The 27,058-nt window shown below is 49.7% G+C and overlaps 1 protein-coding gene across 1 annotated transcript in view; it reads left to right on the forward strand.

The window, feature by feature from the left end:
- ARAP1 (ArfGAP with RhoGAP domain, ankyrin repeat and PH domain 1) overlaps positions 1 to 27,058 on the forward strand; it is a 228,506-nt gene that overhangs the window by 11,085 nt on the left and 190,363 nt on the right. The window lies entirely within an intron of this gene.

Consider the following 27,058-nt stretch of genomic DNA (forward strand, 5'->3'; position numbering starts at 1 on the left):
TTGTTTGCAGCAGCAGTATAAGAAACCCACAGACTGGTATCAGGAAGGGGCGGAGGGTCTGGTCTGTAGAAGGTTTCTTCAGGAGAGGACACAAGACTGGGGAACTGTTGTACCCCGCCGGGAATCCAAGCCTGCACATAGTGTGCACACTATGAATAATCCCTATTGTTTATAGAGATCACCAGTGAGGCTCGGTCGGCCAATCTCTGACATCGGCTGTAATTGTGAGTTAATTTATGTTCACGTTTGTCCGGTGGCGGGGGGAGAACAGCCCACATCAATGCAACATGTGGGGTAAAGGAAGCCGCCGCGTTAGACAGGTGCTAGGTTGAGCTGTATGCAGACGTCATCTAACCCTGGGCTAGGAGTGTGTTTGTCGTTATCGTCCTATGTCTTGTTGTCCCTAGGTTAAATTCTGCTCTAGGGCAAGCCAGTGTAAATCAGGAGTAACTCCAGGGATGTCAAGGAAATGACTCCTATTTACTTTGGTGGAAAAGCACAATTTGGCCTGCTGGACCTGATTCTGAGCTCACTTGCATTGCATTTACACTGGTGTAACTCTGTTGACCAGGGTGGAGTTATTTCTGATTGACGCTGCGGGGGCATGAGATTAAAATCAGGCCTGGAGACTGCAATAATCTGTTGATGCCTTGTGAAAAATTTGAACAACAGAGTAATGTCTGACTTGCCGCCGGTGAGAGTGGCAACATCTGCTTGGTATATGCAGCTCTGCTGTTACTCTTGACAAACTGTGCAAAAGGCATGTCCCCGTTTTCTAAGGCTCTGGGCGAATAAAGACTCACGTCAATACATTCAGCGTTATACTTGCTGTAGAAAGGACATCCCAGCTTTACAACTGCCGTGCTCCAATAATCTCAGGCAGCAGGGAATTCCACCGGTGACTCCTATTTTGTGTAAATTACAAGGGCAATCCTTTTACATTTGTCATTTGAATCTAATATTCTAGGTCTCTCATATACAAACATGCATATCTCCCTCTTATTATTCAACATGATTTGTTATAGCATAAGTACTTAGCCCGAAAACACTGTTGGGAGCAATCCTGCTGTGACACACGTGAGTCCTGGGGGTTCAATGTGCCAGCTGAGCATGGACTCTGGGAACAAAAAGTGTTAAGTAGCTTTCTTGGGGAATATTCAGGGAGAGGGGAATGCAAATTTCCCACCTCTGGTTATGCGAGAACCCAGCTTCTTGAAGCCATGCCCTCCGGAGGGAGTCATTGGCTACTGGTCACTTGTGACATGAGGCCAAGATCAAAGGCCCAAGCTGTATAAAGGAAAGACTGAGCTATTCTTGAGTGTTCTGAATCTGAGACAATTATGAACTTGTAACCATAGGAAAAGCCCAGTTGTGGGTTTCGAAGGACTGACCCCTGCCAAAGCTCGAGGCTGGAGTTGGAGTGAACTTGGTAAGGTTGTTAGCAGGGTTGTAGGTTCTTTTATTGTTTTTAATATGTTTTCTTTATAATGCTTTCACCTTAAGAATAAAGGTGCTTGATTAGAAGGAGCTGCGTGGGAACTTGTGACTGCTGCTGGCAATTACACAGCTCCTAGCCTCTGGAGAGAAAGCAAAGTGCAGATGCTGGCAATCTGGCTTACTGGGGCTTTCACAACATAAGCAGGGAACTGTGCAATTTGGAAAAAACCCAGTTAGGAGGGAGAGAGATTCAAGTCTCTGCCCAAGAGAGGGAATGGCTGGGAGCCAGAAGCCTATGAGTGGGTGTCCTTGGTGGACCACAGCATGGGAACACAGGTGCAGTTGCCCTGAACCGTGACATGTGCATTGGCCGAAAACTTGACTAGATGAAAGGATGTTGCAGAGGAAACAAACATAGGATGGAGTTTTCACACTTTCTCTCTATTTAAAACTGCCTGAAAGTTCTGAATGTGAATGGTGGCTGTCATAAATGTAAAGAAAAGGGTAGCATAAAATCCCTCGTTGGCAGCTGTACTGAATCTCTTTAACTGTAAGGGGTTAAGTAGCGCAAATCACCTAGTTGGCACCTGACCAGAAAGACCAATGAGGAAAGAAGATACTTTCAAATCTGGGGGGCGGGGGGGAAGAATTTGTTTGTGGCTCTCTTTGTTTGTTTCATCTCTGGACGGAGAGAGAGAGACCAGGCAGGTACAACATCCCCTGAAAACATACCTGGAATGATCTAAAATTACAGAAATTGTAAGGTTTCAGAGGAGCAGCCGTGTTAGTCTGTGTTTGCAAAAAGAAAAGGAGTACTTTTCTTACTCTTGGCACCTTAAAGACTAACCAATTTATTTGAGCATAAGCTTTCATGAGCTACAGCTCACTTCATCAGATGCATTGTAAGTAAGGCAAGGAAATGTGTTAGGTTATCTTTTGTTTTGGCTTGTGAATTTTCCTATGCTACAAAGGTAGTTTTATTCTTGTTTTTGTAACTGTGAAGCTGAGTCCAGAGGGGAGTCCTCTGTGTTTTAAATCTTTTTATTACCCTGTAAAGTTACCTTCCATCCTGATTTTGCGGGTGTGATTCCTTTACTTTTTTCTTTATTACAAAGTTCTTCTTTTAAGAATCTGATTGATTTTAGTATCCTAAAGATAGAGAGTCTGGTCTGTACTCACATTGCTAAGGCAATTAGTTGGTATATTATTCTCAAGCCTCCCCAGGAAAGGGGGGTGAAGGAGCTTGAGGAGGATATTTTGAGGGGACAGGGATTCCAAGTGACCCTCCCCTGAATTTTTGTTTAAATCACTTGGTGGTGGCAGCAATACAGTCCGAGGACAGGAATTTGTGCCTTGCGGAAGTTTTTAACCTAAGGTGGTAGAATATAAGCTTAGGGGGTCTTTCATGCGGGTCCCCATATCTGTACCCCAGAGTTCAGAGTGTGTGTGTGGGGGGGAACCCTGACAGTGGCCTTTCCTTGCCTTGTATTCAAGGGGTAAAGGGATGGAATCAGAATTGTCCTGTTGCCCCTCCATGCCAGCTGAGTCTCTGTGCTAGGTGCAGGCTGGAATCTGGTCCAAGGCTTATCAGCTGTGTTCAGTGATGGGTTCCCTTAACACTAGACAGGAAGGATAGTCTTTGGATTAAGGTACTAGACTGGAATTCAGCTCCTGGCTCTACCACAGACTCTGCTGTGCCCATGGGCCAGTCACTTAACTTCTCTGTGCCTCAGTTCCCCATCTGTACAATGGGTATAATAATTGATAGGTTGTAAGGCCAGTGAGGTCTACTGGGGTCATCCAGCCGGATTGCCTGCTCAGACACAGGCTGTAGAATTTGACCAATTAATAGCCCATGTCTTGTGGTTGGATCACAGAATCATGGAAATGTGGGGCTGGAAGGGACCTCAAGAGGTCATATAGTTCATCTTCCCACGTTGAAGCAGGACCAAGTGAACCTAGACCCGCCCTGACAGGGGTTTGTCCAACCCCTTTCTTGAAAACCTCCTATGACGGGGATTCCACAACCTCCCTTGGCAGCCCATTGCAGAGTTTAGCAGCCTTTAGAGTTAGAAAGTTTTTCTTAATATCTAACCAAAACCTCCCTTTGCTGCACACAAAGCCCATTGCTTCTTGCCCTTTAGCGAGAGGGTGTTTAGAAAGACATCCAACCTGGATTTTAAAAGCTTCAAGCCATGAAGAATCCACCCCATCCCACGTTGTTCCAATGATTATACCTGTTACAAATGTGTGCCTTATTCTAGCCAGAATGTAACTAGCTTCAGCGGCCAGCCCTCGGATCTTGTTGTGCCTTTATTCTGTTTGCTTCAAGAGCTGGAGCTGTGCAGAAAAAGGATGTTATGTTTCGTGGAGGATTTGGATAGTTTGACCATTTGGTTTTGTTCTGACTTGGAGTGAAACACCCAAATTTTGAAATTCCCTGCGAGAGGGAATTCCTGGGGTTGGTGCTCCTAGGCAGTCTGCCTGCCTGGCTGCCCTGAAGTAGTGGACACTGGAACCCCTGGAATCTTCTCCTTTTAGTCTGTGTTGAACTCGCCTCTTAACTTCTCTTGGAGAAGCTAAATAGATGGAGCTTCTTAAGACTTTCACTGTAGGGCAAAAAGAAAAGGAGTACTTGTGGCACCTTAGAGACTAACCAATTTATTTGAGCATGAGCATCCGATGAAGTGGACTGTAGGGCAGGTTTTCCATGCCTGGAATCATACTGGTAGCTCTCTTCCCAAATTCCTTTCCCCACCCTGTCTTGTCGGTTTAAACTGTAAGCTTTTTGCGGCAGTGACTATGTCTGTACAGAGCCTAGCACAGGGGGTTCTTGATCTTGGTTGGTACGTCTAGGTGCTACTGTGTCATGCAGAAGTAGCACCAGAAAGGAGCTCCGAGGTCAATTTGCACCTCTATGTGAGGTGCTCCTGTTCATTTCCTCTGCACTGTGGGTTAATATCTATGCTTTCCCTGCATGTGCAGAAGAGGCCGATCTTGTGGTGTGTGCCTTCTCTTAGCCTCACTTTTCTTAGCAGGGCTTTCCGCCCTTTGAGGGGTTAGGTTCCTTCCTGTGCAGTGTTATAAGCTCAGGAACGTTCTGGCCGCAGTGTTTATTTGCAAAAAGAAAAGGAGGACTTGTGGCACCTTAGAGACTAACCAATTTATTTGAGCATGAGCTTTCGTGAGCTACAGCTCACTTCATCGGATGCATACTGTGGAAACTGCAGCAGACTTTATATACACACAGAGAATATGAAACAATACCTCCTCCCACCCCACTGTCCTGCTGGTAATAGCTTATCTAAAGTGATCATCAAGTTGGGCCATTTCCAGCACAAATCCAGGTTTTCTCACCCTCCACCCCCCCACCCCCCCACCCCCCCACACACAAACTCACTCTCCTGCTGGTAATAGCCCATCCAAAGTGACCACTCTCTACACAATGTGCATGATAATCAAGGTGGGCCATGTCCAGCACAAATCCAGGCTTTCTCACCCCCCCCCCTTTTTTTTTTCCGGGGAGACACACACACACACACTCTCTCTCTCTCTCCTGCTGGCAATAGCTCATCCAAACTGACCACTCTCCAAGTTTAAATCCAAGTATAACCAGAACGTCGGGGGGGGGGGGGGGGTAGGAAAAAGCAAGGGGAAATAGGCTACCTTGCATAATGACTTAGCCACTCCCAGTCTCTATTTAAGCCTAAATTAATAGTATCCAATTTGCAAATGAATTCCAATTCAGCAGTTTCTCGCTGGAGTCTGGATTTGAAGTTTTTTTGTTTTAAGATAGCGACCTTCATGTCTGTGATTGCGTGACCAGAGAGATTGAAGTGTTCTCCGACTGGTTTATGAATGTTATAATTCTTGACATCTGATTTGTGTCCATTTATTCTTTTACGTAGAGACTGTCCAGTTTGACCAATGTAAATGGCAGAGGGGCATTGCTGGCACATGATGGCATATATCAACATTGGTGGATGTGCAGGTGAACGAGCCTCTGATATGTGGCTGATGTTATTAGGCCCTGTGATGGTGTCCCCTGAATAGATATGTGGGCACAGTTGGCAATGGGCTTTGTTGCAAGGATAAGTTCCTGGGTTAGTGGTTCTGTTGTGTGATATGTGGTTGTTGGTGAATATTTGCTTCAGGTTGCGGGGCTGTCTGTAGGCAAGGACTGGCCTGTCTCCCAAGATTTGTGAGAGTGTTGGGTCATCCTTTAGGATAGGTTGTAGATCCTTAATAATGCGTTGGAGGGGTTTTAGTTGGGGGCTGAAGGTGACGGCTAGTGGCGTTCTGTTATTTTCTTTGTTAGGCCTGTCCTGTAGTAGGTAACTTCTGGGAACTCTTCTGGCTCTATCAATCTGTTTCTTCACTTCCGCAGGTGGGTATTGTAGTTGTAAGAAAGCTTGACAGAGATCTTGTAGGTGTTTGTCTCTGTCTGAGGGGTTGGAGCAAATTGGTTAGTCTCTAAGGTGCCACAAGTATTCCTTTTCTTTTTGCGAATACAGACTAACACGGCTGTTACTCTGAAACCAGTGTTTATTTGCTGAGCCTCCCAGTCTTACAGGACCTAAAGGGGGTAGGCCGTAGTGTTGTTACTGTGTCAGTCCCAGATCCTAGAGAGACAAGGTGGGGGATGTATAATCTTTTATTGGACCAACTTCTGTTGGTGAGAGAGAGAAGCTTTTGAGCTTACACCAAGCTCTTTTTCAGGACAGGAAGGTCTTCCCTCCCCAACCTTGTCTCTCTAGGATCTGCGGATACAGACTGGGGATTTGCTGTTGTGTTTCTGGCATTTCCCATCAAAAACAGCTGGGTACGTTATTGAAGAAATCTGATATTAAACCTCAAGCTTCAGGCTTTAAGATAGGTCTCATGCTGGTCTTTAAGAATTAGACTAATGTGGGGGATCAGATAATCCCCCACCTGTTGTTGCCAGGTTCTGACACCACCTTCTAACATATCTGGCACTGACTGGGATACTGGGCCAGATGGGCCACAGAGGTGATTCAGACTGGCAGTTCCTATGTTCTTAAGATCAAACAACACTGGACATCTACAGCTGGGTGCAGTGGCCCCAGTCGACTCTTTGCCAAATGCAAATTGGGCCAACAAAGAATAACACAAGGAGGCCGAGCCCTAATGCCGGCCATAGATGGACTAATGTGGCCAGTTTCAGGGAGGGAGTTATATACCTGGGGTACTGCAGCTAACAGGGGCCTGAACTCTCCCTGCTTTTGGGATTGTGCTGAGGTGGACACCCCACACTGGCTTGGAAAGGGTTAATGAGGCTTCAAAGGGGCCAGTTAACCTGACAGTCCACACCTGTGGGTGAATTAGGCTTGATAAGCAATCTCTAATTGAGGATGGAGCCCAGCTGAGCAAAGCCAGGAAGTGTGCAGTATGGAAGCCTGGAGTTGCTCTCGGGGCCTAGTGAGGGAAAGGAGGAGACCCAGGGGAGAGCAGAAGCCCTGGGATCCTGGCCCTGAGGGAAGCGCGGACCCAGAAGGGTGGTGGATAAGGAAGCCTGATAATGATGGAGTTAGAGTGGCATAGGCTGGAATTGGAGGACTGCCGGGAACGATGCCTGGGTCAGCCCATCCAGTGAGACTTTGATATCCTGGGAGGGGAAAACTATTGTGACCGGATGGCCAAGCCAGGAAGAGGGAGCACCCTGAGTCACAAAAGGGGTCGTAGCACAAATGAGAGACAGAAAGGGGCGTCAGAGCACGTGGAGCTATTCCCCAGACGTTGGGGGGGGGCCACAAGGAGGCGCCCCAGTGGTGAGTCGAGAACCCTGTGATAGGGACAAAGAGCAAGGACCATCTAGCGGACCTCCGTTGTCTTGGAGGAACATCAACGGAGTTGTCACTCAAGTACCCCAGACCTTATACTTTCAACAATAGCTTGAATCCGCGCTGGTGGCTTATGGGCACTAGGGTGACCAGATGTCCCGATTTTATAGGGACAGTCCCGATATTCGGGGCTTTGTCTTATATAGGTGCCTATTACCCCCCCATCCCGATTTTTCACACTTGCTATCTGGTCACCCTAATTGGCCCCCACCGCACCACAGAAAATGAATGCACTGCGTGTGTCTGGGCTTGATCCTCCTTCCACAGGATTCCATGACAAATCTCCAATCAGGACAGTGCGGACAGGCCCATCGGTGTGAGACTTGCTGGAAAGCCTTGGGCGGCCATTCGGCTGCACTCTTCCAGCTCGGTCCGTGCAGGGCACTTCTCTAAGACAAAGGCAGGGAGACCTTTACCCAGTTTGTTTGGTTCTGAGCAGGGCCCAGCTTGTTCCACACGGTGGCCTCCAATTTTATGGCAACGCGGCCAACCTTGAAGGCTGAAGAGGATGGTGTCTCTTCCTCCCCTGGGTTGGGCAGTGGGGCGTACAGACTGTGCCCTGCATTAGGATGGCTACACTAACTGAAATCTGCCGTACCGCTTCTTGTGGTCACAGGCCAGGGAGCCATGGGCTGGTCATGTACCACAAGCCAAGATGGGTCAGCGTTTGCTTGGGTAGGAGACCCCCCCAGGAGCTGCAGGAAGTGGTGCTGATGACTCACTGGCTGGTGCTGTGCCCTATGAGTCAGTAATGTAGCAGAATGAGTATGGTGGTGGGCCCCTGATCTCATCCCTCGCTGTTAAAATATCATATGGTCCCCCCCCCTTTTTTTTTTTAAGAGTGGATGCATTTTCTCTGGTGCCCTGGTCGTATTCACACTTGTGCAATTAGATTTCCACCCCCACGCTAGACTGTAGGCACCTCTGGGCTCCAACATTGTCTTATTTTTATGTCTATAAAGTGCCGTATTCGCTGAGGTGTGCAAATAATAGCTAATAATAATCTTCCCACCTGTAATTTCAATTGGATATGGTCGTCTTTTTCCCTTCTATGCTAACTTGTTGTTATCAGGTTGCTGTGTGCTGTTAAACTGATGCTGTGTGCCACCCCAGAGGTGGCTGCATTTCAGTGACAGATGGGTGATTCCTCTAGGTAATTTAAAAGGTCCTTTATACCTTACATAAATGTAAGGTTTTCTTAGTCAGTAATAAGTCCTCCTTGTAACTGTTATTACCAAAGCATAGAGATCTTAGCATGTAGATATTCAAGGTTATTCTTTTTGATCACAATTTCTTCTGCTGAATAGGCGGTTTAACCCCCTGAAGTATCAGTGCATAGATACTCCATTGTCTGGTGTTCTGTAGATATCTGTGATAGACAGAACTTTCTTCCTGTTCTTTGTGTCTGCTCCCTCACCTCTCTCTGTGCCTCTGTGAGGTTCTTATCTCCCCGCGTTGCGGCGCGTGGAAGGGTTTCTCCGCCATGAACGAACTGTGTACGTCGGTTCACAACCTCTGGTAAACGGCAGCTTCTCGGTTCCGTGGGCGAGAGTGTGAAATTCAGCGGCGGCTACGCGGGGGTCTCTGCTGCGTCATGCAAGAAGGGAGGTGTGCTTTACGACATTGGGTCTTTCTCTTCCTTTCGTCCTCAGGGCAGCAAATAATCTCTTCTTTGCTCCCTTTATTTTTGGTTAAAGTCTTGCCTGGTGCACTGTAAGGTGCTGTGTCAGGGTAACCCACTGGTGAGTGTGTTACAGGACCCCCTCCACTGAGGGCATATGCGTTGTTATAACCCCCCGCTCTAGCACCTTGATTGAGCTCGTGCTTTTTGTTGGAGGTCTCTGGTTCTCTCTCTCCCGTGTGGCAGGGCAAGCAGGACAAGTAGGGAAAAGGGGTGTGACATACAGTAAAGGGGCGATTGGCCATGTCCTAAAAAAACATTTCAGAGAGAAAATCCTATAAATATCTCTTTGTAGGCGCTGCCCGGCTGGGCCATAATCAGCTGCTTTGTTTCTAGTAGGCGTCGCAGGAGAGGTGGGTTTGCAGGAGAGAGATGAGTGAAGAGGAGGTTGGAAGGGGGTGCCAGCAATCGGATGGCAGGGAAGAAAGTGAAGAGATGTTGGAGGGTGGGGGGAAGTGAACCTACAGGGTGTTGAGGCTGGCATCACTGGAGGAGGAAGCTGTCGCTCAAAACATACCTCTGCCTGCTGCCCATCCCGCTAAACAGGACACTTGCCGTGTGTATAAACCTTTCTGGCTTCTCAGCCTTGCCCTGCCTTCTAAGGCTCCAGTCAAGGGGATCAGAGCTCTGACGCAGGGTGGAAACAAGTGATTTTTACTGAGTTAGCAGAGGACGAAATGGAAAGATAACGACAGCCTGCGATAGGGCATGAGTGAGAGGCTGGATCACGACTCTCTAGTCGGCCTGGCTCCCAGCGGGGATACAGCTCCCTCCGGGGGTTTAACTGGAGAGCGTGCTGGTGTCTCGAACGGTCTCCACCAGTCTTGCGCACAGAGGAGAGACGGAAATCGCACCTAATCCAGAATGGATCGAGTGTTCATTTGGATTTCTGAACAGGGCATCCTAAGCAGGAGAAGGCGACAGGATGGCCAGCTCAGCGGCTTTCCCAGCTGAATCTCCAGGCCAATTACCCTGATAGTGAGAAGTGTCCGTTTCTGGATCTCCCTACAGGAATACAGGGAGCATATCCCTCTGGGTGAGGTCTTCTCAGGCCAGTGGGCTACAGTCCGTTACTGAGCGGTTGAAACCAGTTGATTTTTTCCCCCCAATATCGAATGTGCCCTCTGAGTTCATAGCATATCAGAGTCATCCTTCAGCGTCATTCTGCATCTATTAATCAAATCCGATTTCTTTGTGGCTCTCTGACAGCTTCCAAGGATGACACAATTGACTAGCTGAGGAACCTGAGTCAGTGTATTCCTATTCAGCAAAGCACGTAGGCGTGGAGAGTGTAGTTCAGTGCAGGGGTGGAGTTAAAAATGTGCTCGTACTCTGCTGAACCAAGGCCTACCTGCAGGATTAGACCAAATGTTGCGTCCGCGTGGGCTAGAGAAAGGGACGAGGAGCGTGGCTCCCACATCTCTGCCAATGACCTGTGTGACTACGGACAAGTCCCCTCAAATATGGCTTTGGTCCGAAAAGTGACTGTGTAACCCCTCCGCTTCCCAGGAGTAGGGAGCAGTCGCAGCTGCTGACCTTGGTGATATCTAAATTTGTCTCTGCAACAGGTTGATCCTAAGCCCTGGATTCGTGCACCCTCTGAATCTGCACTCTGTGGCTTGTGTTTATCTCTAGTGCAAAGTTGCTTCTCTAATCCGCTGCCTGATTGCCGTTGTGCAATGCTGTGTTTGCTGACCCCATTACTCACTTAAATGAGTTGGAGTCGGACTTTGTTCTCCAGCCCCCCATCTCCTCGCTGTGCACGAACTGAATCTGCAAGATCCAGCCTGTGAAAGGCAGCTGGGGGATGGTTTGATGAATTTCTCCTCCTGCTGAGGTTTCCCCTTGGGGAGGGAACAAAGCAGGTTTGCAGTCTGTTGTGCTGTGGGCTGTGCTGTAGGCAGATGAGGGAAACGGGCTCCTTCTCTCCCACTTCCCTGAAGTTCGCAGTGGAGGCTTGAGACGTCTGGAAGCTGCTAAGTGGCCATGCCAGAAGATGACGGGAATTACTCCACTCACTTGATGCTACCTCTTCTTCTGCTCCAAGGCTTGCTGCAGCTGCTAGGAAAGGCCAGGGGGTCGTTGTAGACTTTGGAAACAAGAAGCCAAGTACAAAAGCCTCATGCTAGGGATGCTTCTAGCAGGGAAAAAGCTGCATTTTCATGCAGAAAGAGAGCGGGAGGACTGGAGGGAGTGTCGTCTAGTGGTTAGTACGTGGCACTGGCGGTCAGTTGACCAGGGCTGCATTCCCTGCTCTGTTGTGGATGCTTTGGGTGACCTTGGCAAGTCACTTGATCTCTCCGTGCCTCAGTTTCTCCATCGGTAAGATGGGGATAATAGTGATCTACTTCCTAGGGGTGTTGCAAGACTTATTTGTTCCGTTTGTGAAAGCCTGGTTTATTTCTTGTCGATGTATGAAGAATCCAGATCCTACAGCGATGAGCTCTTGAGAAATATGTGTAGTAACAAGTAGCGTTTGCAAGGTGCTTTTTTATTTTATTAGTGGCATTATGGGAGAGCGTGGGGGCCCCAAATAAGGATCAAGGCCCCCGGTGTGCTGGCCACTGGACAGACAAGTAACAAAGGAGGCACTCACCCCTGCAGAGAGCTCTTGACAAACCAGATGGCAGACATGCTGGGAGAGGGGGACAAAATAGCGTGTGTGGGGGTGTTTTTAAATACCGGTCCCACAAACTCCCCCTGGGATCTGAGAGTCAAGCTGGGGTCTTCTTGTCTCACCCTCTTTCCCTCCCCCTGCCCCTCCCCAATAGAGATTCTGCCGGGCTAAAATCTGCCCCCTCAGAGACTCCTGTGCGGTCCTGTTTTCGAACTGGGTTAGCACAGGTACAAGTGAGGAATGAGTCTGACCCTGCAGCTGGGGATTAGTTAGTTTTTTCTGGTGCTGTGCCAGCCGGGGAGGCACCGGCTCCTGTAGCTGCTGGCTTAAGAGCAGTAGCGAGAGTCAGAGCTGCTGTCCCTCATTCGCTGCCAGGGATCAGGTGTGGAGAATAAGAAGGGGGACATCTGTGCACAGTCACTTCTTGGTACAGCACTGCCCTTTTGGGGTAGATCTTCACAGCCCGCGGCAGCCCAGGGCAGCGAGCCTCCCAGCCTGGGTCTGCAGACTTGAGCCCCTTCCCAGCCCCTCAACCCCATGCTACTGTGCTGAAAATAGGTGTTTAGAGAGCGCTTTGAAGTTGCAGCTCGGGCTCTGAAGCCCACCCTCTCACTTGGCTTCACAGCCCGAGCTGCCATGTCTACGTGAGCCCCGTAAGCCTGAGACTGTCGCCCCGGGCTCGGGGCTGTGTAGATGTACCCTGAGAAGGCCGATCGTCTAGGGCTCTGGCTAGGTGACACAAAAGCTGCTTTTTTTCCAATTCAGTGTCGCAGATTCAGAGATTTTGGGGGACAGTTAAATTATCGAGGCGTTAAACTGCGTCAAAGGGGGGTGCTGGGGCGGAAGGCGTTTCCCAGTTGCTGAGTCTGTTTCTATAAAGCACCTTTCCTTGGCACTCTGGAGGCGCGTCGCGTGTCCTTGTTTCGTCAGAGCCTGAGACACGCGTGCGTTCGTCGCGTGCGTCAGTGGATCGTCAGGTCGCTGCATAAATGTCATGCTTGAGGAAAGGCAGAAGACTCTCTAAAAATAACCCGGGGCTTCCCGCCCAGATAGGACGGAAGAGAAAGGCTCCTCCTCCCAGCAACGCCTAGTTCCTCTAATCACAGCTTTTCTGCTCCCACCTTCTTCCCCCTGCCCCACCCTTGGCAGCGTCCGCGGCAGAGCCGTCCCCCTTTGGGGCTGGGGGTGGCCCCTGGCACTTCCTGAATGTAGCTGCTCAGGTCACTGTGATAAGTTCATCAGCGCATCAGGCTCTCAAAGCTGTAGGCCGCTCCCATGGGGTCCCATTCAGCGGTGGGGCAGACGTCCTAGGTTTGCATGTGACCGAAGCTCTCGCAGCCATGTTCAAAGCACCTGGGGAGGAGGGAGACGGAGTGCCTGGGTGCTCTGCGCTTAATTCTGATCTATGGCCTGCCCCCATGGTAATCAATGGGAGTTTTGTCTGTGGGTCACTGTACTTTAGATCCAGATCCAAGCAGGCAGCTGGCCCCTTCGTCTGCAATGGGCCAAATGACTGGTTTGGGATCTAAACCGTCCCTTCAGCGTCGGGAACGTTTGGAGCTGGCCATTGTGGCTCAGACCCATGCCTGGGCTTTATGGTTGGACGACGTACGTGCACAAAGCCGACGTTCGCCCCGGGATGCCGGAATGGCATCTTGCTGCTCTCCCTGGTTGAAGATGATGGGTCGTGTAGGAGGAGGAAGATTCTTGGAGTCTGTTGGCATGATCCTGCTCTGGGCTGAACGGGACGCGGCTGTGGGGATTGGAAGCCTAATACGTTGCAATAGTGGGGGTGGTCCAGTGCTGGAGACGCCAGGAACGCAGCCCCTCCCCGCTCCCAGTGTGCTGTTAAAGCTGCTGTCTGCTGCCATCCATCGTGGCGGAGCGGTCCTGTGCGAGGGTGTCGGGCAGCGTCTCTGCGGAGGACACAGCTGCCCTGCACGAGGCTGCAGGGAGCACACGCCCTCTGCCGAGCCATTTACCAAACACTTTCAGTTCCTGCTGAGAGGAAAGTGAAATACTCTGTGTGCTGCGCGGTCCTAACTGGTTTCAGGCTGTTGCAGCTGGTGCCGCGGGGTGAGGGGCGTGATTCTGCAGAGCACGGGGAAATGCCAGAGTCTCACCACCCTGCCGCTCGAAACGTAACCCCTGAGTTCTCGCTGGATCTGTGTCCCATGGATTTGGCTCCAGCCCTGGCCACCTCTCGCTAATGCCTCAAAAAGGAAAAAACTGGGAACGGCAATCTGTATTCTGCAGTGGTCAGGCATGTTTGGGAGGGGAAGCTGGCACTGGAGAGGCAGCGTGGTGCAGGGGGTGGGCCACTGGGACAGGACCCCTGGGTTCTATTCCCAGCTCTGCCACTGGCCTGCTGGGTGACCTTGGGCAAGTCACTTTCCTCATCTGTGCCTCAGTTTCCCCTCTAGTCTATTTTAGATTGTACTTTCTTTGGGGCAGGGACTGTCTCGCTCTGTGTCTGTGCAGCATCCAGCAACCAGAGGGGAAAGATTCTCCAGCGGTTCGGGTCCTAACCTTGGACCCAGGAGAGCTGGGTTCTATTTCTGGCCTGCTGGGTGGCCTTGGGCCAGGCACTTTGTCTCTCTGTGCCTCAGTTTCCCCATCTGTACAATGGGGATAACAGCCCTGCCTCCCAGGGGTGGTGTGAAGGGAAATGCATTAGAAGGTGAGGCGCTCAGCTGCTAGGGTGACTAGGGAGCGGGAGGTCAGATGGGCACCTATAGTACGTAGACTAGGGTCCTTAGTTCAGTTGGCAATTCTGGGTGCTACTGCAGTACAAATCATCATCATCGCAGTGCTGCTACTGAGTTCTGCCAGCCATACAGATAGACAGAGACCTTTGGTCTCTCTAGTGCTACTCTGCATCCCACTCCCTCTTGCGGTCAGTAGGCTCCTATAATCCAAACTATTTAATGGCTGTATTTCTTCTAGTGTGTCAGTTCTTAGCTCTCCCTGGGTAAGACAAGTTTCTGCTCTCTCTCCCTGGATTTGACAGTCCTCTGTCCCTTCACCTGCTGTGATCCCAGCACCTCCCACTGTTACCCCCATCCAGCCACTGTGCTTTAAACCACCCCAGAGTACCAGTGCTCCAAGTGCTGACAGATTGTGATGTGGTGAGATGGTGGCAAGAGACAGCAGAGATACAATTTCCTGACCTATTTTATAAAGGTTTACGCCCAGTGTATAAAGTGTGTCAAGCGCTGTGGGCCCTGCAAACCCCTCTGGGTGGGACGGACATTTCTGAGTACAAGATAAGACTGGAAAGAGATTCTGAAGGTCAGATTGTGTGTGTCTGATACGTTCCCCATCTCCTGCAAAGACACAGAAAACTGTAAGAAGAAAAGGAGGACTGGTCGCACCTTAGAGACTAACAAATGCTCAAATAAATTGGTTCGTCTCTAAGGTGCCACAAGTTCTCCTTTTCTTTTTGCGGATACAGACTAACACGGCTGCTGCTCTGAAATTTATTTGAGCATCAGCTTTCGTGTTTGTGCACTTACCAGCGGTTCTGATGATGTCTCAGCTATGTGGTGGCATCCGATGTGTGTGTAGTCTTCGTAAGTTGTGTTTTCCTGTAGGTAATGAATAAAACCTATTTTCACAAGACAGCTCGTGTATTAAACTCATGGACAAGTTCTCCCTCTGCCTTCAGCACTACGCGGCTTTGCAGTGTCCTATTAGGGAAACTCAAGACGCAGCGTGAGAACATCTGGTTTTCTAAAGAAACACTAGCAACCTCTACAGGCCACTATCCTCTGACCCCACTGAGGAGTACCAAAAGAAACTACACCATCTGCCCAAGGAACTCCCTGCTACATGGGAACAAATCTACAGGGACATACCCCGAGAGCCCCGACCAGGGGTATTCCATCTGCTACCCAAGATCCATAAACCTGGAAACCCTGGACGCCCCATCATCTCCGGCATCGGCACCCTGACAGCAGGATTGTCTGGCTATTTCGACTCTCTCCTCAGACACTACGCTACCAGCACTCCCAGCTATCTTCGAGACACCACTGACTTTCTGAGGAAACTACAGTGCATTGGTGATCTTCCTGAAAACACCATCCTGGCCACCATGGATGTAGAAGCTCTTTCTTTATACCAATATATTCCACATGAGGATGGACTACAAGCTGTCAAGAACAGCATCCCTGATGAGGCCATGGCACACCTGGTGGCTGAGCTTTGTGACTTTGTCCTCCCCCACAACCATTTCAGATTTGGGGACAACTTATACCTTTAAATCAGCGGCACTGCTATGGGTACCTGCATGGCCCCACAGTACGCCAACATCTTTATGGCTGACTTAGAGCAATGCTTCCTCAGCTCTCGTCCCATAGCATCCCTCCTCTACTTGCACTACATTGATGACATCTTCATCATATGGACCCATGGGAAGGAGGCCCTTGAAGAATTCCACCTGGATTTCAACAGTTTCCACCCCACCATCAACCTCAGCCTGGACCAGTCCACACAAGAGATCCACTTCCTGGACACTACAGTGAAAATAAGCGATGGTCACATAAACACCACCCTGTACTGGAAACCTACTGACTGCTATACTTACCTACATGCCTCCAGCTTCCAACCAGGACACATCGCACGATCCATTGTCTACAGCCAAGCCCTAAGATACAACCGCATTTGCTCCAATCCCTCAGACAAAGACAAACACCTACAGATCTTTATCAAGCATTCTTAAATCTACAATACCCACCTGGGGAAGTGAGGAAACAGATTGACAGAGCAAGACGGGTACCCAGAAATCACCTACTACAGGACAGGCCCCACAAGGAAAATAACAGAACTCCACTGGCCATCACGTACAGCCCCCAGCTAAAACTTCTCCAGCACATTATCAACGATCTACAACCTGTCCTGGAAAACGATCCCTCACTCTCCAGACCCTGGGAGACAGGCCAGTCCTCGCTAACAGACAGCCCCCGAACCTGAAGCAAATACTGACCAGCAACTACACACCACACCACAGAAACACTAACCCAGGAACAATCCTTGTAGCAAACCTCGTTGCCTACTCTGTCCCCATATCTACTCTAGCGACACCATCAGATGACCCAGCCACATCAGCCGCACCATCAGAGGCTCATTCACCTGCATGTCTACTAATGTTACATATGCCATCATGTGCCAGCAATGCCCCTCTGCCATGTACATTGGCCAAACCGGACAGTCCCTATGTAAAAGAATAAATGGACACAAATCGGACCTCAGGAATGGTAACACGCACAAGCCAGTGGGAGAACACTTCAATCTCCCTGGACATTCAATAACAGATTTGAAAGTAGCTATACTTGAACAAAAGAACTTCAGAAACAGTCTTCAAAGAGAAACTGCAGCACTAAAATTCATTTGCAAATTTAACAAAAAGAAAAGGAGGACTTGTGGCACCTTAGAGACTAACCAATTTATTTGAGCATGAGCTTTCGTGAGCTACAGCTCACTTCATCAGATGCATGCCGTGGAAACTGCAGCCTGAAACTTTGCAAATTTAACACCATTAATTTTGGGCTTGAATAGGGACTGGGAGTGGCTGGCTCATTACAGAAGCAGCTTTGCCTCTCCTGGAATTGACAGCTCCTCATCTATTGTTGGGAGTGGACAACATCCACCCTGATCGAATTGGCCCTGTCAACACTGGTTCTCCACTTGTGAGGTCACTCCCTACTCTTCATGTGTCAGTAGATTTATGTCTGCATCTGTAACTTTCACTCCATGCATCTGAAGAAGTGAGGTTTTTACCCACGAAAGCTTATGCTCAAATAAATCTGTTTGTCTTAAAGGTGCTACCGGACTCCTTGTTGTTTTTGTGGATGCAGACTAACCCGGCTACCCCCTGATACTAGCAACCTTTGTAATGCTCAGGATTTTCTTTTACTGCTTAAAGTAAACCAGCGAGTGGGATAAGCAGAGAAAAGATGATGACTTGCCAAACAGATTTCGGTCTTTGCCTTTTGAAGCGTTAATAGCAGCGCGTTTAGGCACCAAACAGGCTCCAAAATCCACCTTTCGGCACCTCAATGGTAGCCTGATTTTCATAAGGGCGGAGTGGCCGGCAGTTCTTGTTCATAGTTGCTGGATACTCAGCGCTTCTGAAAGCCAGTCTGTTAAGTGCTTGGTGTTGATTTAGGAGCCGGACTTTATGCAACTCTTTTTAAAACCTAGGCCTGTGTTTCTAACAGCCTTTGTCCTTCTTTGGCCCACGTAATCCCAGCATTCGAGAGCCTCACAAACGGTAAAGAATGAATCGTTGCAGCACGGAAGGGAGGTGCCTCCATTTGTCAGCTGGGGAAACTGAGGCACAGAGATTTACATGACTTGCCCAAGAGTACATGGGAGCCAGGAATAGAAACGAGATCTCCTCAAAAGTTGTATTTTCAACTGATTTTAAAATAAATTAAAAGGCCATGATTTCTATTTATGATTTAACATTCTTTTTAGTGTATTAAGTGTATCCACTCCATGTGCAGTGGCAGTCAAAAACGCAAACAGAGCGTTGGGAATCCTTACGAAAGACACAGGTAATAAGACCGAAAATATCATACTACCTCTATATAAATCCATGGTACACCCACACCTTGAACACTGCGTGCATATGTGATTGCCCCATCTCAAAGATGATATATTGGAATTGGTTCAGAAAAGGGCAACAAAAATGATGGAACAGCTTCCGTATGAGGAGAGATTAATAAGACTGGGACTTTTCAGCTTGGAAAATAGACAACTAAGGGGATATGACAGAGGTCCATAAAATCATGACTGGTGTGGAGAAAGTAAATAAGGAAGTGTTTACTTCTCATAACACAAGAACTAGGGGTCACCAAGTGAAATGAATAGGCAGCAGGTTTAAAACAAACAAAAGGTATTTTTCACACAACACAGTCAACCTGTGGAACTCCTTGCCAGAGGATGATGTGAAAACCAAAACTATAACAGGGTTCAAAAAAGAACGAGAGAAGTTCATGGAGGATAGGTCCATCAATGGCTATTAGCCAGGATGGGTAACAGTGGTGTCCCTAGACTCTGTTTGCTGGAATCTGGGAATGAGCGACAGGGGATGGATCACTTGATGATTCCCTGTTCTGTTCATTCCTTCTGGAGCACCTGGCATTGGCCACTGTCGGAAGACAGGATACTGGGCTAGAGGGACCTTTGGTCTGACGCAGTGTGGCCGTTCTTATGTTCTTTTCATAGAATCATAGAATATCAGGGTTGGAAGGGACCTCAGGAGGTCATCTAGTCTAACCCCTGCTCAAAGCAGGACCAATCCCCAATTTTTGCCCCCAATCCCTAAATGGCCCCCTCAAGGATTGAACTCACAACTGTGTGTTTAGCAAGCCAATGCTCAAACCAGTGAGCTTTTGTTCTTAAGTGCCAGTGAAAGGTGTCAGATCGGCAGCTCTTGAGCGGAAGGTCATCAGTTGCTTCAGAGAAGGGACAACCAGGAACCGTCGGACCCCCGCACCCACACACCGATGTGCCCACACTCTCTGATCATAGAATCATAGAATATCAGGGTTGGAAGGGACCCCAGAAGGTCATCTAGTCCAACCCCCTGCTCGAAGCAGGACCAATTCCCAGTTAAATCATCCCAGCCAGGGCTTTGTCAAGCCTGACCTTAAAAAACCTCTAAGGAAGGAGATTCCACCACCTCCCTAGGTAACCCATTCCAGTGTTTCACCACCCTCTTAGTGGAAAAGGTTTTTCCTAATATCCAATCTAAACCTCCCCGGATCTTTGGGCTCCGTATCCTGAGGTAAGAGGGATACCTCGGGCTCCATGGCCCATTCAATCACTGCCAGCAGGTCACTATTCACGCCTGTTTGGGCGATTGTTTTTGTGATATAAAGAGAGTCACTGCCTCAAAAGGTTTAAAATCCAGAGTAGTGGAAGGAGGTGTCACTGGTGCTCAATAAATAATTAGCAATGGTAGACGACGGGATGACTGGGGAAACCAGAGGTGGGGCTGACTTGGCGGAGTCCTCTTTCTGTGCAAAACTACAATCCAACTCCCTTCTTGTGGGCGTCACTGAAGACGTGAGGTAGGCCTTTGAAGGAGTTCCAGATGGTTTGCCCTGAAAGATTAATTTGCTTCCTTCATACTAATGTAACTGGGGGGGTGGGGTGGGGGGGGGAGATTTTGAATCTATGTCCCCCTTTGTATGTTTATAAAGTCCGTTTTCTGTATTCCTAACACCTTCCGTGGTGTTCACATCCCTGGATGGGTTTCCATGTTGGGTGAACTCTTGTGGCTGTTAGCGAGTGTTTTGCGGTGCTCAGATCCCACTGTGAGCGGTGCTATTTCAAGCCTCAGAGAGACCCCAAAGGAAAGAGATAACTGAGGCCTAGACCACCACTGGTCATTAATAAGTGTGTTGTATTTTTCACAAGAGCAAATGTCTTAGCTGCAGTGTTCAGTCTAGGGGGGTAGATTTTTAAGGCCAGAATGGACAGTAATAATCAGCTAGTCTGACCTCCTGCATGGCAAAGGTTAGAGAATTTCAGAGTGATCCCTTTGTCAAGCCCAATAACTTGTGGTTGAACTAGACCAGGGGTGGCCAACGTGAGCCTAAGAAGGAGACAGAATTTACCAATGTACATTACCGAAGAGTCTCAGTAATACGTCAGCAGCCCCCCGTCAGCTCCCTGCCCCACTGGCAGCCCCGCTGATCAGTGCCCTCCTGATCAGCTGTTTCGTGGCGTGCAGGAGGCTCTGGGAGGGAGGGGCAGGAGTGAGGGCACGGCAGGCTCAGGAGAGGGGGCGGGAAGGGGTGGAGTGGGGGCAGGGCCTGTGGCAGAGACAGGGGGTTGAGCAGTGAGCCCCCCCCCGGCACATTGGAAAGTTGGCCCCTGTAGCTCCGGCCCCGGAATCGGTGCCTAGACAAGGAGCCGCATATTCACTTCTGAAGAGCTGCATGGGGCTCCAGAGCCCCAGGTTGGCCGTCCCTGCACTAGAGCATAGCTTCTAGACAGAGCCTGATTTTAAGCTTGAGCTGGACTTTAAGATGTCAGGTGATTGAGAATCCACCACACCCAAGCTGGAAGCGGTGGTTAATTGCCTTCATTGTTTTTAAAAAAACAAAAAACAAAACCCTCTTATTTCTAGTTTGAACTTTGCTGACTTCAGTGGCCAGCCGTTGGATCTTGCTTTGCCTTTGTATGCTCGAAAAAAGAGCCCCCTAGCATCAGCTGTCGTCTCCCTGAGTAGATGGAATAGACCATGATCAAGTCCAATTCCAATTGGGTAATTGCCTTCTGCCTCCTTGAATTTCCCCCTTATTTTTCTCCACCTCCTGTCTTAGACTGTTGTGTGGGGTAAGCTGTGTGTGGTTAAACAAGTGCTAATTCCACCCCAGTGATGGCTGCATTTCAGTGGGGGGCGGAGGGGCAGGAAACCATTCTCCTATATATCGAATTTATAGGGATTTCTATGGTACTCGTCACCATAGCTTAAGTTTATAAAATGCTTTCTGCCCTAGTTATCTTCTTGACTGAGGTGTTTATAAACACCTAAGGGAAAGAGGGAAGCTGTCAACAAAGTTTTGAAGCATCCAGTCAGTGAAAGGAGAACCAAGATGCTTAACAGGAAGGAAATGGTCAGACAGGCAATGTAGGCTGGAGCAAATAATTACGATCCGATAACTCACCAGAGAAAAGTGGAGTTTGGGAGATGAAGACACCAGAGTTACAGAAAGGAAGGTTTCAGAGGGGTAACCGTGTTAGTCTGTATCAGCAAAAAACAATGAGGAGTCCTTGTGGCACATTAGAGATTTATTTAGAAATTTGGGCATAAGCTTTCGTGGGCTAAAACCCACTTCATCAGATGCATGGAGTGAAAAATACAGTAAGCAGTAAGGGAAGGAGAAGACATGAGCCATCGGTGAGAGTAGGGCCCTGCAGAAGGACTGAATCAGGAGGGCAGTCCAGGTTATACATGGTGACCTAGCAGGAAATCGCTGAAGTGCTGAGCCTTTGGGTTCTCAAACTTAGGGGGCTGGGTGTGGGAGGGCTGGAAGCTCTGCCAGTGAGAGTCTATGGCCTCTAGCTGCGGGGTAGGGAGAAGCTGTTCTTCAAGGAGGAGTAGGGCTGGCCTGAAAACAAGAGCAGAGTTTCATGAAAAATTGGGCGTGTTGATGTTTGTTTCCATTCTGATGTGGAATGAAATTAGAGACCCTTGAAAATCTTCTGGAGAGAGGGAGCCAGCCAACCCTCCCCCAACCCCCCCTCCAGGAAAGAGCAAGAGAAAACCATCAAGGTTGGTCTGAAAACTCCAGCTGCTGCTTGCTAGGGCCTTCCTCCATAGCAGACCTGCCTGTGGCAGGTTGGGTGATTAACAGGAGACGGAGGGAGAACATGCTAATTGAGACTTGCTCCTCTGGTGGGAGGCAGGGGGGAAGGTGAGCAGAGCGTTTGCATACCCCCACTCTCTCTGATCAAGCCAAAAGTACCACTCAGAAGTCCAGATTTCCTCCCAGCCTTCCACAGAGATGCAACCTACCCAGCGCCTCCACCCCTGAGCCCGAATGTCAGGGCGTGGGAAAGCCTGGTGCATGCCAGGCTACGGCACCGCTCAGTGTCTCCTTCTGAGGTTTGGTCTCCTGCCTCTTTGCCTGATGGTAACAGATGTAACCGGAGTGCTCTCCCTTCTCTGACCTGGCCCCCAGGCCAGGCCCCCTCAAACCACCAAGTGAAGACGGAGAGCAGTGTTGATTCTCCAGCCTTCGTTTCGCCGCTGTCAACAGAGCATTTTCGCCCCTCTGCAGGGCTCTTGTGCGAGATGGTCGCCGTCCCGTCACCGTGCGTTGAGCCTCACAGATTGGGCCGAGCCTGTCAAGGACCCTCCTTGTTCCTCTGATTCCCTCCTTTGAAACGGCCACTTCTGGGGTCTTGCTCCACAGGGGTCCTGGCAGCTCTTCCCCTCCCTTGGCTCTGCCTTTTCCTTGGGGAGCCCATGGCAGCAATGGAAGTCTGCCTGCTGAGCCTTGGCTGGTGCTGAGTTCTGGTCTCAGCCAGTGCGGGGCGTGCAATATATTGCCTGAGGTCAGTTCATGGGGGGGGGCAGAGAAAGGAAACGGGGACTATGGATGAGCAGGGAAAGGGAAGCGGAGAGAAGCCAGGGAGCTTGCCAGGAGCGAGGGGAGTCAGGGGTCTGCTGGAAGATGACAAGGAGGGACAGGCCAGGTGTCACAGAGGGCAGCTCAGCATACTGGTGGCGGGATGCTTCCCCATGCCGCTGTGCACAAATACACAGAGGGATTCAGCCATGTGCAGAGAGGAGGGAGGGGGCTGCCCGGGGAGAAAGGGAAGGTTCCTGAACTTGTTTACAAGAAGCTGTCGGCTGGAGCCTGCCCTGCAACCGCATCCCCTTTGATCCGGGGCTTATGGGAAGGCATCATTATGGAAATGGAAGTAAAACCCGAGAAGGCGAAGCACGGACTACTGCTCAGTGGGAACCAGGTTGTTCTGATCCCTGGACTTCCCTCTCTGGCAGCATCAACAGCCCTGAGATGCCCCCCCGACCTGGCACCATCGCTCTTCGTTTCCTCGCTGGGGCTGGCAGCCCCCGCGGGGGCTCGGATGGGCAACAGTGGTGGCTCTGAGGCCGAGGCTGATGGTTTGCTGCTCAGGCAAACCACTGGCCTTGTTCAGTCATCCTAGCTAGAGAATCTGGGCCACGTCCTCCTCCTGGTGTCCTGACTGAGAGATTGAAGAGCCTGAGATTGTTACCGGGGAAAGGAGACCGATCAAGGAAGCGTGATGGAAGGATGTAAAACCCTGGCTGGTCGAGAGAAGGTGGATCAGGAACGTCTGGTCTCCCCGCCACAGAACACAAGAACAAGGGAACTGTAACAAGGCAGGGCTTCTCCCCAGCTTGTGACGGGTTCGCTGCCAGGCCCACAGTCTCTTTAGGTTTATTGTCCAAACTTAACCAACCAACCAAAAGCTGCTCCTCAGCTCACCCTTCACATCTCCGGCTCTCTCTGCCTTCCTGCCCATGGGTCTCTCTCAGTCCTGCTGGTCTCTCAGTCCTGCTGCACCTAGCTGTCTAGTGCAGAGGTTCTCAAACTTTTTCCTTCTGAGGCCCCCCCACTATATAAACTCCACTGCCCACCCATGCCACAGCCACTGGTTTTCAATAGCTTAAGAGCCAGGGCCGACGTTAGGGGGTAGCAAGCAGAGCAGTTGCCCAGGGCCCCACGTCACAGGGTTCCCCGCAAAGCTAAGTAGTTCAGGCTTTGGCTTCAGCCCTGAGCAGTGAGGCTCAGGATTTGGCTTTCTGCCCTAGGCCCCAGTGAGTCTAACGCTGGCCCTGCTCTCTGGCTTATTTTGGTGCTGCTCGCAGCCCCCCAGAGGGCCCCAGACCCCTGGTTGAGAACTGCTGCTATAGGGCTCCTTTGTAGCCCCCAGGTGCTTCCCCGTCGCCTCTGGCTCTCTGGTTTTAGCTCTGAGAGCCTGCAGGCATCTCCCTCTGCTGCCTTCAGCCTTCCACCCTCTGCAGTCTTTTCTGGTCTTGGCTCTCTCTGGCTCAGGAAAGACAGCTTGCTAGCCCCTCCACTGGCTTTCCTGCTAATTCCTCCCTCTTTCCAGAAAGGGTCTGCAGTCCCTCGAGGCTGCCTCCAGTTTTCTGACTTCACCTTACTCGTCCTCACCAGGGCTTTCACACTGGGTCTCTTCCTGGCCTTTTATAGCCTCCGGTGCTGCTGACTTGGGAGCACCTGCTCTGGTGCAGGATCGCTGAATCTACTTCATTAACTGGGGCCAGCCACCCTGTGACAGGGACATGCAAAACCTGATCAAACAAAATACTCCTTCCCCCCCAACACGAGACATACAATCAGACCGTGGAACTCACTGCCACTGGATGTCATTGACCTCGAGAACTCGGCAAGGTTCAAAGACTAATGGGACATTTGCATGGATATAAAGAATATCCAGGGTTGTCATAATTAGTGACAATAAAGCTGTTGGCAGGGAGATGAACCTTATGCTTCAGGGTTTAAATCAGTCTCTAATTAGTTTTCCTCCTGATCTCTAATAATGAGAGCAGGGGGAGGGGAGGGGAGAGCAGATTATCCCACAACGGCTGCGGTGGGGTTTTAACTCTTCGTGTGGAGTACCTGGTGTTGGCCACTGTCAGAGGCGGGATGCCGGGATAGTTGGGCCGTGGGTCTAATGCAGTCTGGCCATTGCTACCTCCCTATATAGCAGTCAGTCTCTGTTATGGAGTCTGCCCCGATGAGATTCCCTTTGAGTCTAACACCAGCTCGGGTAACATTGTCCTCTTCCCTAGGCTAATGCCCTGTCTCTGGCTGCCCCCCACACACGTTCAGGTTACTGTCCCTTTAAGTGCTCTGGGCACAGGACTGCTGTCTCTGCGTCCCTGAGTTCCTTTTCTACTGTCTGGATGCAGGGCCCCTTGCTGCTGCAGCTTCGGCCGGCCGCAGCCTGCTTGCTCTGGGAATTGGATCCCAGAAAGCCAGCTCTCTTGCTGGCCTGGGAGGGCCCATTTTTAAAGGGTTTTCACCCCTGTCGCAGAGAGGAGTCACATTAAGTGTGGTGCAATCGTGGCTCAGCAGATTCCACATGCCGTCTCTTGCTCGGACGAGGCCTTGGCATTCTCATACCTGTGACGATTGAAGGTCCGAAAATCTGGAGCTGTGATACAAATTACTTATAATATCCTAAACTGCACATTCACTAAATATGGGTTGCCTCATTAAATTAATTTGCAGTCAGCCGCCTTAGATCTGACATGAGGAGCTTTTGTGGTAAGACTAAATTACCAACATTTAAATATCAATTGCTTTGCACTTGGTTCACGGAGATCTGCCCACAGCACTGAGCGCTGCTAATGAATGTCTCCACTGTTGCTGTGTTCAGACGTATTTGTACTAACTGTTGTTAGTTTTTAGAGCCATGGCTGTCCCAATCTAGGACGAGACAAATGTTCTGTCTGTCCTGTAATGTATCCAGTGTTCTCTGCTTGTGTGTAAAATCTTGCTGGTTTCTAAAAGAAGCATAATTGTGTGGGGGAAAAAAACTAACGGCTGATGTCAGTTTCCAACCCCAGCACAAACGTAACACAGAATTTTGAATCTTTTTGTGAATGGCAATTAAAGTTCATTGCAAGAATAAAGCGAAGGTGTTTCTTGAATTATTTCCCTCTTGGAGAACACCAGAAATCCTGAGGAAATGACTCACCCCAGCTAGTAGTTACAAGCAGTATTCAGGTTTCAGAGTAGCAGCCATGTTAGTCTGTATTCGCGAAAAGAACAGGAGTACTTGTGGCACCTTAGCGACTAACCAATTTATTTGAGCAGCAGCTTTCGTGAGCTACAGCTCGCTTCATCGGAATGCATCTGATGAAGCTCACGAAAGAAATTCCTTTTCTTTAAGCAGTATTCAGAAGTGCTGCTAAGAGCCAGGGGACATTTGCTGACATTAAAAGGTGACAAATACAAAAGGAAGTGCCTTTTCACACAGCTGTGTCCACCGCAGTGCTGCTGAGGCTGAATGTGCAGTGAGAGTCAGAAAGGGGTTGGACATTTAAGGGCTTTATATCAAGCATATCCACTGTTATCATAATTAATGGCAGCCAAATATTTTAGCAGGGTTATTAAACTCCATGCTTCAGGATCTAAGCCAATCTCTAACTGTTAGAGGCCAAGGTGAGACCTCCTGGGGATGCACATTATCCCAGTCTTCTATTGCAGGGTTCTTACTCCTTTCTCTGAAGCGTCTGAGAACATACTGGACCAGCACCAGATCTACATTACAAAGCTTTGTTGGCCTACCATGTTGGTTAGGGGTATGCAAAAAGACACCCGTCCAGTGAGCCAGCATTGTAGACCTTTCTAGGCTGCCCAAGAGCCCCGCACAAAGGCACCTGTTATAAATTACACACCCCAGTCTCCGTTTCTCTCCATTCTTTTTTGGTTGGTTGGCTAAGACGTGAAGCATGTTTGTAAAGAAATGACAAAAAGAGCCATCAGGGCTAAAGAGGAAGGAGGAGAGTCCCCAGGTCAGGCAGAGTCACTGGCCTCTGGTCATGTGGAGCAGGAGTGAGCCGTGTGACTCAGGAGGGGGTTGTGGGCACTGCTAAGCAGTGTCAATAGCAGTGTGTGCTCCAGGCCATGTTAGCCCAGATGCCCCAGGTAGCGTGTGGGAGTGGCTGTGATCTCTGCTCTCTGAGCTGGGTGTTCACACTCCTGGGGCTGTGATTGTGGAGGTGGCCGGGTTTTCCGCCCCCCCCCCCCCCCCAGATCATCTTAATTATCTTAAACGAATGGCTGAAGGCTCTGGCAGCCTGCATTTAAATGAAAGTCATTGCAACATGCTCTCATAAGAGTACAATTGTTAATGTCGTGTGTGTGTGTGTGTGTGTTTTTTTCTTTTCTGGTAAGTTCCCGGTTGCTGTAGCAGCAT

Source organism: Lepidochelys olivacea (genome assembly GCF_965140295.1).
Source record: "Lepidochelys olivacea isolate rLepOli2 genome assembly, chromosome: 1".
Taxonomy (NCBI): domain Eukaryota; kingdom Metazoa; phylum Chordata; order Testudines; family Cheloniidae; genus Lepidochelys; species Lepidochelys olivacea.